The sequence below is a fragment of the Leptonychotes weddellii genome, chromosome 5 (genome assembly GCF_054177405.1).
Source record: "Leptonychotes weddellii isolate Sample4059 chromosome 5, ASM5417740v2, whole genome shotgun sequence".
Classification (NCBI taxonomy): domain Eukaryota; kingdom Metazoa; phylum Chordata; class Mammalia; order Carnivora; family Phocidae; genus Leptonychotes; species Leptonychotes weddellii.
Genome location: NC_138373.1, coordinates 28,178,746 through 28,192,773, shown reverse-complemented (window position 1 = coordinate 28,192,773; position 14,028 = coordinate 28,178,746).

Below are 14,028 nucleotides of genomic sequence, written 5' to 3'. Positions count from 1 at the left end.
AAAAGAAGTATATTGAAGTCCTAACACCAGTACCTCAGAATGTGACCTTATTAGGAAATAGGGTCAATGACCCTAAGTCTCACTGGAGTAGGATGGGCCTCCAATCCAATAGGACTAGTGTCCCTATTGGAAGAGGGAAATTCGGACACAGGCCCACGTACTGGGAGAAGGCCATGTGATGACAAAGGCAGAGACTGGAGGTATACCGTTGCAAACCAAGGAAGGCCAAAGACCACCAGCCACCACCAGAAGCTAGGGAGAGTCAAGAAAAGATTGCTACAGGTTTCAGAGGGAGTGTGGCTCTGCAGACACCTTGATCTCAGACCTCCAGTCTCCAGAAACACATGTGAGATAACACATTTCTGTTGTTTTAAGCCATCCAGTTCATGGTCCTTTATTAGGGCAGCCCTAGCAAACTGAAACACCCACTTTCATGAAGCCTCATCTACTGGATTTTTGGAATATTGTTACTAAATATGTTGCATTTCTATAGCTATAGGCATATATTTTTCAGGCCCCCCCAAAATCAAAGTTTACCATACTTTCATGTTTCTGAAACTTCTTACTCTACTTACATTTAATATAGACCATCTTTCTTTCTTTCTTTCTTTCTTTCTTTCATTCTTTCTTCTTTCTTTCTTTCTTCTTTCTTTCTTTTCTTTCTTCCTTCCTTTCCTTCCTTCCTTCACTTTCTCCTTTCATTTTTCCTCTCTCTCTCTCTCCCCTTTCCTTTTACTACCAAAAGGCCACCCTTCAATTAGTGATGCATCTTATAATCAAGAGCATTTTAGAATCAAGAATATAAAATAAGTGGATATCCAGTAGACCTTAAGCAACATGAATGTAAGGATGCCTCTGGATCCCAGTACTTAGAGCAAACACTGGCAGGTGGCAATCTTGTTGGATAAATAACTGTGCATTGAAAGAGAGGCATGGAGGGAGGTCAGGGGGAATGGGGAGAGAGGGAGTCTGGACAGTTTCCAAAGGATTAAAAGGAATTGACATAAAGGCTGGATGAGGCCTCAAGCAGAAATATCTCCCACCTGTATGAAATACTGGTTTCTTCCCTGGGTCTCATTAAACTCTATGACTCTATAATTCTAAAAGACAATTTCCTATTGAGAATTCCATGTGTTTACATAAACTCCCTTTAAAGTTGGAGAAATCCTCTAGAGCCACATCAGTTTCTGAAGAACACTACCTGGAAGTTGGGGGAAATGACAAATCCCCCGGAGTTGGGAAAGGGGCTTGGGGCTGGGAACATAGCAGCTGGAACAGTCTCAGAGGTGCACAAATCCTGGGGAATATCCCTTGCGACGTGGCCCAGCACAGGAGGCCATATGTGCAGATCAGTGGTCAGCTGAGTACCAGGTAAGAGGCTTGGCTCTGTCCCTAGCCTAGCAGATTATGACACCCGTTGGGAGCCTCAGGGTCTTCATGTGTACAAGAAGCGTTCAAGACCAAGTTCAAGAGTGACAACTGGGGCCATGCTGGGAAACTGGTCAAATGTGAGGCTGGTAGTCAGGGGTGGCAGTGGAAGAGTTAATGGCCCATGGCAGTTCTCAGTTGTGGGACACTTATGCCTCCCAGGGGACACTTAGAAATGTATGGAAACATTTTTTGGTTGCCACAGGTTGGGGAAGAGGTGTTACCAGCATCTAGTGGGTAGAGGCCAGGAGTGCTGTTGCTCAATATCCTACAATGCACAGAACAGCCCCTTTAGATGACAAGGAATTATCTGAACCAAGACGTCAAACGTGCCAAATTTGAATAACGCTGGTTTGCAGTCTACTAGCATTCAGATTTGTTTTATTAAAAAAAACAATAGTAGGTGGAGGGGGTAGGTAGAAAGATAAAACGGGTAGATGGATAGATGGATGGATGGATGGGTGGGTGGGTAGATGGATGGGTGGGTGGCTGGGTGGGTGGGTGGATGGATGGATGGATGGATGGATAGATAGATAGATAGATAGATAGATAGATAGATAGATAGATAGATAGATAGATAGATGGATAGAAAGAAAAACACAGATAACACCTGTGCCATCAGTCATCTGTTTGTAACTGGGACAGAGAAACTATCTCACATTCTACTTTGAGAACAAGCACATCCCAAGTAAGGTTACGAGACCTTGCACAGGGAAGTGGCGCTCACTTCCCAGGTTAACCCACAGCAAGGAGCTGCTGAGGATCAGGTCGGCCTGGTTAGATCATCAGCGCTGCCTCCACTTTGTGGGCTCATATCCATTTGCCCTGGTTCAATGTGGAAAGGACACAGGGTCAGGGAGCTGCCCAGAACAGTCCACAGCTGGGCAGTGAGTTGAGAAGGAGACACACTCCCTGACAGCTGCCCAACTTGAGTCAGGTCCCCCTTTTATGTGCCCCCACTCTTCTGCATAGCACTTTCCACAGTGTGATTCAGTAACAACTGGTATTATGATTTAAGGATTATCTTCCTCCTGCCACGCCATGCCATACCGTAAGTACCATGACACTGACACCTTGTGTGTCTTGCCCAGTGCAGCATCTCCACCGAACAGGTTGCTCATTAATTGTTTGTTGAGTGAATAAGTGACCACAGGTGATGACTGCATTATGGGAACCAGATCCCCATGAATATAGCTCTGACAAATGAGATGCCCAGAGGAGGGCTATAATCAAGGTTGCCTACCGGAATCTGGGTGGTCACGTCACCACCCATGGGGGTCACCTTATCTTCTGTCTGCTTAGCTTCATCATCTGGTGCCTCAAAGCCAAGGGGCCCACTTGGGGTCTCTCCCATTCCCAGCCATATCTAACCCAGGGAGGATTATGGAGAATGGTGCTTGAGAAAGCAAGTCGGAACACTCTGGGCCATGTGAAACTACGGTCTGAAAAAACACAGACGTTACTAAGACATGTGTGGACATGTTTGGCATCTTTATTCTTCTAAGTACCAATTACTCATCCTGGACCCAAATGGTGGCAAGTTTCCTTCCCAGGGGGACAGACACCAGAGGAGAGAGGTGGGGGGGGTGGTAAGGAGGGCACAGGATGGGAAAACTGGACACCACCTTTGTGGGGCGAGGGAGAGTGGGGGGAGTGGCTACCCTGCAGGGCAGCCTCCTGCAAGGTTATCTGTAGCACAGGCTTGAAAGCGATGGGGCAATAAAAGCGAGTCATCATCACCCAGGGAGAGCCAACTCAGCTGCCCCGGGGGTCCGTGAAGCATGCCCCCGGATGCAAAGTTCCTCAAATGCTGGAATGAGTTTTGCCTGAATAAAGGGCATAAAAATGTCCGTGCCCATAAAGACTGGCTGCTGTGTATAGCCAGTGTGGCTGTCCCCGGCAGGGTGATTAGCTGATGGCCCCACCTGAAATGAGCCTCAGGCTGGAGACAGGCAGAGTCATACCCTTTAGAGACATCTGTCCTCAGGCTCCTAACCCAGCTCCCTGGCTGCCTAGCTGTATGACCTTGGGCAGGGATATCTCCTCTCTGATATTCATGTTCCACAGCCCTAAATGATCACTAAAGTGCCCTTCATACTCTGAGACTCATGCAACAGCTATGAATAGCTCTGGGTATTATTCTTCCCAGGGTTGATGTTTGCATTTTAACCAGTGTCTGCTCTCTCCAGTAGCCTACTGGTGAAAGCTACAGATCCCAGAATCCATTTGTCCAGGTTCAAAGCCTGGCCTCATCAGCAATTAGCTCTATGACTTCAGGTGGATCACTCAACCTCTCTGAGCCTTCATTTCTTCATGCAAAGGATAATATAACCAATGGAAGGGCAGGGAATCTTCTCCCAAATCCCCATCTTTTGATTGGATTCTTCATGATCTAACATCTTTGGGCTGAGGTTTCTGGGCCCTAGTGTTTGGGGCAGAAGCCAGAGCATCATGATAACCAGGCCATTTGCTCTACAGATAACAGCTTGCAAAGGCCCTCAGCCAACATGCTTTCACTCTCTCATTACTCTGTTATTTTTCTTTGTATGCCTATTACCACCCAGAATTAACTACTTAGTTTATTTACTCATTTGCTATCCACCTTCCTCCACTGGATTTCAGCTCTATGAGATCATGGACTTACTGTAGTTCATGACTGTACTCCCAGCAACTAACATAACACCTGGCACAGAGCAGGTGCTCAGTAAGCACCTGTCAGTGCATGAATGAAGGAATGAAGAATGAAAGAACGAATGAATTGCCATTCATCAGTTCCTTCTCACATCAACCTTCCGAAATTAAGTTTCTCTGTATCCCCACTTTGCAGATGAAGGAATGGAGCCTTGTGGGGTGGGAAGGACCCAAGGTCACCTGGTAGTGACTGACACCCAGATCTGCCTGACTCCAAATCCCACGTGTCAGCCCCTCCCAGGAGGGTGTTTACACTCTAACAAGGAAGTTTTGGTGAAGGCAACAGCACAAAGAGGTTAAGGGCATGAGCTTTGAGGCTGCCAATCCCAGGTTCCATCTTAGCGCTATGGTAGACTCACTCGGTCAAGGGACTTAACCTGGGCCTCAGTCTCCCCATGTGCAACATGAGGGTCATACTGTTAATACGTTCCTCTTAAGGCTGAGATTATCAGGAAGATTCGGCCCATTGTGCACAGTGCACACAGTAGGCCCTCAATAAATGTTAGCTCTTTTGCGTTACTATTTATACTCCGACCTTGTGGAAAAGGCCCCGGGGCTTTTCCACACCCCCCTACACAAGCACATGTGATCCTGTTACAGCCCACACCACTCTGCTGTCCACATCCGGCCGTGCACTCCCGAGGCCAGGCCCCGGCCTCCGGTCTCCCCAGCCACCTCCTGCACCCACCCACATGCGTGTGGCATGCAAAGGCACCTGTGTTCCCATCAGGCCCACAGCCCGACTGCCAAAGCTGAATCAGGAGAGCAAGCCTCACTGCCCCTCACTCCTTAATCCTTTGCAATCTGGCTTCCTCCCTGGGCCGCCCAGACATGCTCAAGCCAGAGCCATAATGCCTCCTGCTTGCCACATCCGGCATCTTTTCCAGGGTCCTGTGTGTCTCCTGGGAACACTTAATTTTGATGATTACCACCTCACCACCACCTTATTCTAACTTCCTCCTCTCTCAGTTGCTCTGACCTTGCACACTCCACCACTTCTGTCCCTTCCTGTCTAGATTCACTCACTCCCACACTCTTCCACTCAATATATAATGAGGTCCTACCCTAAGCTGAACACTGCTGGGACATGATAAGGAACAGGGCAGACCCTTAGAATAACATGCTCCTATGGTAGGAAACGGCATCAACATCACCTGGGATCAAATCTCAGCTCTGCCAACCTGCAAACTATGTGCCTTTGGGCAGCCTGCTTACCCTCTCTGGGCCTGTACTACACAGATGGAGGTTTCTGTGATTTGCCCTGCATAAACGACCACCCAGACCTGCACGTACACAGGCAGGCTAAGAATGTTGTTCATGAGACTCATGCTGCATGAATAACCTCAGGAGCCTGGTTGTTTGAAATATATTAGCTGGCCTCCAGGTCAGAACTGGCCCTTCTGTTCTGGATGCCAAGAGCTATAAATCTTGCCCGGGTTTTATGCTTAGAGCCACAGGAAGCCTTTGGATGGGGGCTGCAGGCCCTGGGCTGGCCCCCCAAATGGAATCCGGGAGGAGAGGCAGACACTCATAGCTCATATTCCTTGAAAATGTAGAAACATAATGTAGAAATACACCTCACTCCAAACTGCATGTAGGAGAACAAATGTTTAAGCTCAGACCCCATCATTTGCCCTATAAATACGGCCCTTATGGGGATGGTCGGATGGAAGGCTCAGCGAGGGGAGGACGCTCTGCCCAGGCCTCTCATCTGGGACTCCAGCCCGGCTGTCTCCACGGGACTTCGCCCAGCTGATGAGGCTGGATGCTGTAAGTACCTGATTTGATGTAACTTTGCCTTATTCTCATTTATTGCCTACTATTACCTTCATCTATGTGAAGATTCCTTTCCTCTCTTGTCTCTATTAGATTTTTATAATATCAATAAAGTGTTTTTCCCTTTCGAAACAGAAAGTACAGCTGTTGTGAATCTTTTCTTTAGAACAGGGCCTCAATTACCTCCTCTGTAAAATGGGGATCAATTGTGGGATTTGCACGAATGCCTACAAAGTATTTAGCCTCATGAGTTTCCATTGTTGTCTCACCTTAATCTGTTTTCTGTACAGCAGCCAGTGTGATTTTGAAACATAAATTAGGCTTTGGCAATTGCTCACCTAACCCCCCACCCCCACCCAAAGGCTTCCTGTGGCTCTAAGCATAAAACCCAGACTCCTCGCTACGGCTTGCGTGGCCCTGGCGATCCTCTCAGCTCATGTTGGGCCACTCTTGCCTTGGTTCAGAAAATTCCAGCCACACAAACTCACTCCTCCATCAGGACTAATGCAGTGCCATTCCCTCTGCTTGGAATGCTGAGCCCTGCCTTCCTGCCCCTCCACCCCCTGGGTCTCAGCTTCCATGCCACCTCCTCGGGGGCCTTCCCTGAGCACTAGGGGGCAGGCACTGTTGTGTCCCATCCAGACCCCTGTCACCAGGCCCTGCAGGTACTGGCCACTCCTGGCTCACACCCACGCCCTCCTCCAGAGGCCTAGCCTTGGCCTCAGGGAGCTGCCTCACTTGGAAACGCTGCCAGGTAAGGCCCTCCCCATGCCAGTGACTGATGGGACATGTGGGACAGCAACCTCCTTGCCTCTGGGCAGGACCCCAGAGCTCCCATGAGAGCAGGTCAAAGCCAGATTTCTCCTGAAGTCGCATCTTCACGCAGCTCCTCCCCTGCCGTCCCTGGCTTCCCTCACTGTCCTTTCTCCTGAGAGCATCCCTCAATAAACCCCTTACATGGGGATCCCCATCTCGGTGTTTGCTTTTGGGGAGTCCAACTTAAGACAAGCTGGGTCTTGTTCTTTACTTTGGTTTCTTTCAGAGCACTTGCCTTCATTATTAACTGTACGAAAGGTTTGGTACATGTTTTCTGTCTGTCTGCCCCACTACAAGGCAAGAATCGCATCTGTTCAATCCATCACCTCATGCCCAAGGCCCGGCATGGAGCTTGCACACAGTGGGTGCTGACAACTATTTCCTGGATTCAGGAAGTGGTGTGTCATGGGCCCCCGATAAATGTGTTTCTGAGGAAGGCTTCTCTGCTTTCTCCTCTCTCAGATGTCTTCTTGGTCCACTGCGTTTCCCCTTAGGTGACCTGCCAGGATCTGAGCTCGGGGGGTCCATGGGAGGGTTCGCCAGCCACCCTTGGGAGAGGAGCTCTACCCCTGACTTCCCCAGCTCGGGCAGGAGCACCAGCTCTCCAGGACCAACACTGGAAGCCTGGCGGTCATTTCTGACTCGCTCAGCCCACCCTCCCTGCAGCCAGTTGGTGGCCCGGACGTGTCCAAGCCAGCACGTCCTCAAGGTCCTCTCCTCCACACTCCGTGATCACAGCCTTCAGGCCAGCTCAAGCCCACTCACAAAAGCCCTGACAGTTCACAGAGCCACGGTCCAGTGCTTTGCCTTAGCCTAGCATTCGAAGCCCCCAGTAATAAATCCCCAAACCCACTCTTCCAGCCTTGTCTGTAATACTACTAGAGGTGAGAGTAATAGTGATAGTGATAGAAAAGGTTGACGGAGCTCTACCCTGCAGCAGGTGGGACCGCTCGCCCCCTGGAGCCCTGACAGCTCCTGCATCCCCCACAACCACTATTCCACAGATACGCGACGAGGAAATGACTGCAACGTGCTGGGCATGTTCTTTAGATGGATCTGGAGGACAAGCCTATGGGCTGAGGACACGGAGGCTCAGATGCATGATCACTTCCTTCCAGCCGCTCAGCCAGAGCTGAGAGCCAGGGCCGACCAGGCGGGGGGCTGGCCACCGAACCACTATGCTCCCGGCTGCAGCTTCCCTGCCCCTTGACTGCCGCAGAACTAGACTGCCCATTCCCTAGCTCACGCTCTACCCCACATTCATTCCCATGCCTTCTAACCTTTGCTCAACCTGGACCTTTGCTTGGAATGTCCTAAAGTTCCTGCATACTCAGACTCTTCATGGCCTCTCTTGAAAACATCACATCCATCAAGAATTCTTTCAGATCCATCCCCAGCCATTGTGTCTTCCATCAAATCCCCAATGGACTTCTACCCAATCCTTGTTCACAGATTCACACAGTCATTCAACAAACACTACCTGAGCACCATGCCAGGTGCTGGGCATAAAGAGGTGCATCAGTCACAGTCCCCTGCATTCACAGGCCTCACAGTCAAGTTCAGAAGTCCATCCGACCATCCATCCAACCAGCCACCTATCCATCCTTTCGGTAAATACTGACTGAGCTCCTACTGTATGCTAGGCATTGTTCAGGTTGGGTGAACAGCAGTGACAAAAACAGTCACAGTGTTGGCTCTCACAGAGCTTACATTTTAGTGGGAGACACAGATGATAAATAATTACCCCTAATGTGTGCGGAGGGCTGACTAGCTTCCAGGCGCTCTTCTAAACACAGCACACCCCACGCTGACTTAACCCTTACGACTATCTTATGCCATAGGTGTGATTATCTCCACTTCATAGACAAGGACTGAGGCTTGGCGCAATTCAGTACTGTGACCAAATCACGTCGCTTGTAAGTGCCAAGCAGACCAAGATCCTAATCCAGACCATCCAATCTATGCTCTCAACCAAGCTATCCTGTCTTCCTAGTAATTATCCAAATAAACAAGTAACATGTCAAATGGTGGGAAGTGCTCTGCACAGAAATAACATAAAGTAACATGAAGGAGACTGGTGAGGCCATGAGGGGCAGTCAGGGAAGGCCTCTCTGAGGAGGTGACATCTGAGCCAAGCTCTGACTCACAAGAAAGAGCAGACCTTTGAACTGGTTTTTCAAACTTTGGGGTGCCTCAGAAACCCCTGGGAATATAAAAATACATAAATTTCTGAGCTTCACCCTGGATCTACTGTGTCAAAATCCAGTGGTGAAGGCTCTATTTTTTTTTTAACGAACCCTCAAGGACATTCCATAGTGACCCTTAGAAGCCACAGGTCAAGGAACAGATAGACAAATGGATGGACAGGAAGTCTTATAAATCAGTAAGTTGTGGGGCACCTGGATGGCTCAGTTGGTTAAATGCCCGACTCTTGATTTCGGCTCAGGTCATGATCTCAGAGTCATGAGACTGAGCCCCATGTTGAGCTCCACTCAGGGGGTAGTCTGCTTGAGATTCTCTCTCCCTCTCCCTCTGCCCCTCCCCGACCATGAGTTATCTCTAAAATAAATAAATCTATTTTAAAAAATAAATAAGTTGTAACGATGAATTCCAGAGCTATGTCCAAGGTGCTGAAAGCACAAAAGCCCTGCAATTCTCTCTTTCTGGGAAACCCAGGAAGGCATTAAGGAGGAGGGGACCTTTGAGCAACATCTTAAAGGGTGAGCAGTTAGCAAAGCGAAGAGAGGAAGGAAGAGGGCTCCAGACAGACAGTGCAGCCTGCACCAGAGGCCCTGGGCTGTTCCAAGAGAGGATCGCCAACAGGGAGCCATGACCACATTAGGAGCCAGCGAGGGGCACAGGGGGCAGGCGGTGCAGGGAAAGTAACTGAGGCTGGAGTTGGGGTAGTGAGGGCCAGATGGGAAAGGGGGGTGGGGTCTCTGAGGAGGCTGGAGTTTGTCCTCAGGTCACCAGGAGGCACCACAGGCCAAGCTGGGGACCGGCTGGAGCTGCCCTTGGCTGGGAACTGGCCCTGAGTGGGGTTGGTAGTGAGGTGGCTGTAGCAGGAAAGAGTTTATAAAGAAATAAAAAGGCCTGAATGAGGGCCGTAAAGGCGATTTACAGCTCCCACACCATGTCTTTTGGCCTGCATTAGGATTAGTGTGTACATCTGTCACATCTCTGCACTAAACTGAGAGACTCAAGAACTAAAACCTGTATCACGTATTGGCTAAAGCAGGGGTCTCGACATTGGCACTAATGACACGTGGGGCTGCTGATTCTCCATTGTGAGGGCTGTCCTGTGCCTTGTAAGATGTTCAGCAGCGTCCCTGACATACCCACTAGATGCCAGCAGTAATCCCATCTCAACTAGTGACCAGCAAAAATGTCTCCAGACACAGCCGCCTGTCCCCCTGGGGACAAAGTTGCCCTCGGTTGAGAAGCTCTGGATTCAAGGGAAGGGCTGAGTGGTTCTACCCAATCTTGGCTCTGCCATTTCCCGGCTAGGCGTCTTGAGCGGACTGATGTCCCCATTTGACAGATGAGGAAACTGAAAGTCACCTCTCTGCGCCTCTGTTTCCTCCTCTATCAAGTAGGGACAATAAAGGATCGACATCAAAGTCACTGTAAGAATGAAATCCAGTGATTCACGGGAAGTGCGCACGTGGGGACCGGTGGCTGTCCCCGGCATTCTATCTTAAGGAAACGAGCACTTCACCTCAGGCTGGACATACAGGAAACCCTTGACAAACGTGAGCCACTACACTCCCAACCCAAGAATTTCCTAAAGGTACATTCCAAGAAATACTAACCTTGAAAGGTATTTCTCCTAAAAAAGGTTTTCAGGCCAGAAAATGTGAGAGACCCCATTCCTTTTTGAGCCAACTAAGCGTGTTCGGTGAATAAAGGCTCTGAGAGGCCGATTTTAAGCTCTGGGAAGCCAGGGGCCAAGCCTAGCTCACTACAGTATCCCCGCCCCTTGAACAGTGCTGAGCAAAAGGAGCACTCGAGGAGTGTGCGGTCAGTGAATACGTGAAATGAATTATCTACATGAATGAGCTTGTTCATTAAAGAAGCCAGCTTGGCTGTGCCTAAAGCAGTGTTCCCAAACTTTTTGGGTCACTCCACCATGGATATCCCCTACAACCAGGGCCCCTCAGACACACTTTGGAAAATGTGGCCCCTCCCCAGGATGGGGAGGCAAAGGTGAGAGACTACAAAGGCAGGGTGCCTGCAGTGCCGACTCCCGGCTTCTACGGTTCCCAAGAACTTCATGTCCACCTAAAAGAAACTGAAAACATTTTTTTTTTTAATTCATGAGAGACAGAGCGAGAGAGAAAGGCAGAGGGAGAAGCAGGCTCCCCGCTGAGCAGGGAGCCCGATGCGGGACTCGATCCCGGGACCCTGAGATCATGACCCGAGCCGAAGGCAGACGCTTAACCATCTGAGCCACCCAGGCGCCCAGAAACTGAAAACATTTTATTTTAGTTCCAAAATGAGCCCAGAGAGATTGAAAAGAAAATGCACTCTTAGGGACTCTTGACAAAAGGACTCCCTATTTTAAGAGACACGTGGCACTCCGTGTGCCATTTTGTGTGCAGTCAAGTGGCGAAACAAGTGGTATCACCCTCACTCCTCACATCCACGGAAGCATCTGTCACGGCAAAGGCCATAACTCCTACACCCCAGGAGACTGTTTTTTCCTCGTTCTATTCAATGGCAATTCTGTCCAATGGTGCTTAGGACAAGGGTCAAGACAACTGCCAATTGCAAACTCAGTTCCAGGTTCTGATTTCTCAAGTGTATGCGTTTAGACAAATGCTCACCTTGTCTGTGGCCAAAATTTCCACCTGGATGAACAGTAAGCAAAATAAACCACTGTGGTAAATGTGCTCCAGAGGCACAAAGACTGTGCAATGGAAAAGGGGGAGAATCTTAGTTGAATTGAGAGCTGACATCTGCCCTGTGCTCACTGTATGTCAGATGGGGTTCAAGGTGCTTTACGGGCACAAGCTCAGCCAGTCCGCCCAGGAGCCCTACAAGGGTCGGGTCCTGGGCTCATTCCCATTTTACAGAAGAACCCACTGCAGCTCTGAGAATAAAGTGGGCCGGGTACGCACAGCCAATGAGGCGGGACCTGGCACGTGGACCATAGTCAACACGACACTCTGCAGCCTCAGGAACTTGCAGGAACCGCCGATGCTATTTTTGTTTTAGTTTTAACATGCACTTATACCACTAATGCCTGGGTTAATTATCTGCTATGAGTATGAAACATGTGGGGAGAAAGTCCCCGTCTATCCCCAAGACGTACTAGATGAAGTCCTTCAAGTAGCTCCACTCCCCTCTGACCTGGATGACCTTACAAGGCAAGGTGTGGTTACCATCCAGCAATAAGAGGTAGTTACCTAATCTATCCCTTACTGCCTTCTTTCTTGCTCCCAGTATGGTCCAAAAAGGTTTAAAACAAACAGAAAACGTCTGGGATGCCAGCTCAACTTGCACAATTTTAATGAATCAATTCCCAAAGACATTCAGAACAGTAACATCCCCACCTCACCCCCTGGCCTTCCCCCTACCCACCTAAAAAATTACTCGATCCCTTTATAAACATTGGCATAGTAACACTACCTATAGGATCTCATTTAATCCCTGGCTTAATTGAAAGAGCAGAGCATAGTCCCCATTTTACAGATGAAGAGACTAAGGTTCAGAATGGTTGAATGCCTTGCCCAAAGTCACAACACCTACTAAAGGACGCAGGGAGGGTTCTAAACCAGGTCTCTGTTTTCAAAAACTCCAGGTCCTGTGGCCTTACGTAGTCTAAGGTAAATTCACCCCAAAAGCCCCGGGGAAGAAAACTTTTTTTCTGGTCAAATGTCCTCACGAGGGCTGGAGAAGTTATAAATGTTATTGAACTTGAGGTTCTGCTTGCTGAGCACTGTGACCAATTACATAGTTTTGTCTCTGTTCTGAGCTACATCAGGCTTGTTGATGAGACTGGGAGGTCAGCAGAGAGAAGGTGATAGTAACTCTGCAGTGTAACTCCAGGAATCTTATCGGGGAAGACAGAGGCCAGATCATCGAACTTAATATGGGTGGGGCCCAGTGCTGAGGCCAACACCTGTAAAAATACATTAATAGTAACACTTCTGATATCTTTCCCATCAATGAGAATGCGGTTATGTGATGTGTAAAAAAATGTGATGTGTACCAAAAAAAAGTATTATCTTTCCCACATTAATACAGATCAAGTGGAGACATTGACCCTCTCCGTGGGTTTCATTTCTTTTGGGTACAAACACATTTTGTCATATTCAAACACAAAATCTCTGAGGCTATTGCTTGCTTTTGAAAAACTAATAATGCATCAACTGCTACAAGCTCTTTCTTGCTCTGGTTGAAAATTTTCAAAAATCTCTAGGTGGACCATTTTTTCCAGGGCTTTTCCAAGGTTGTTGCTGTTTCCAGGGCACACATCCTAAACTGTGGGAGGGAGAGTGAGGTTGGGGAGGTGTCAGTGCCAGGACTTTCATCTGAATATCTGAATCTGAATCTAAAACTTATTTATTAATTCAACAAACTGTTTCTGAGCAACTGTTTTACGTAGAGAGCACTGCTCCTGACCCCAAGACTTGAGGCAGGGGAAGAAGAAGACCAGGCCTGCCTCCATGGAGGCTTATATCCTGGGGCAGTGGGGGGAGAGGGGGCCGCAGGGTAAAAAATAAACAAACTCGCATCTGTAATGGGTAGAATTGTGTCCCCCTAAAAGATAAGCTCAAGTCCCAACACCCAGTACCTGTGAATATGACCTTCTTTGGAAATAAGGTCTTTGTTTATGTAAAGTTCAGATGAGGTCCTGCAGGTTTAGTGTGGGTGATAAACCACATGGCTGGTGTCCTTATAAGAGGTGGGAAGTTGGGGCACAGGTGCACAGGGGAGAAGGCCATGTGAAGACAGAGGCAGAGGATGGAGGGATGCATCTGGAAACCAAGGAATGCCAGCACTGCTGGCTGCCACCAGGGGCCAGGGAGGAGAGAAGCCAGGAAGGATGGTCCCCTGGAGCCTCCAGAGGGAGCATGGCCCAGCTGACACCTGATTTCACCCTCTGGCCTCTGGAACCATGAGAGAATAAACTTTCATTGTTTCAAGCCGCTCTGTTTGCCGTACTTTGTGACGTCAGCCCCAGGAAAGGAATACAACACCTAATGCGGTATCAGACAGTGACAAACGGTATGAAGAAAAATAAGCAGGAGAAGGGGATGAAGAGTAACCGGAGAGGGGACTAGCTCCAATACTGGAGCCAAGGGAGGCGAG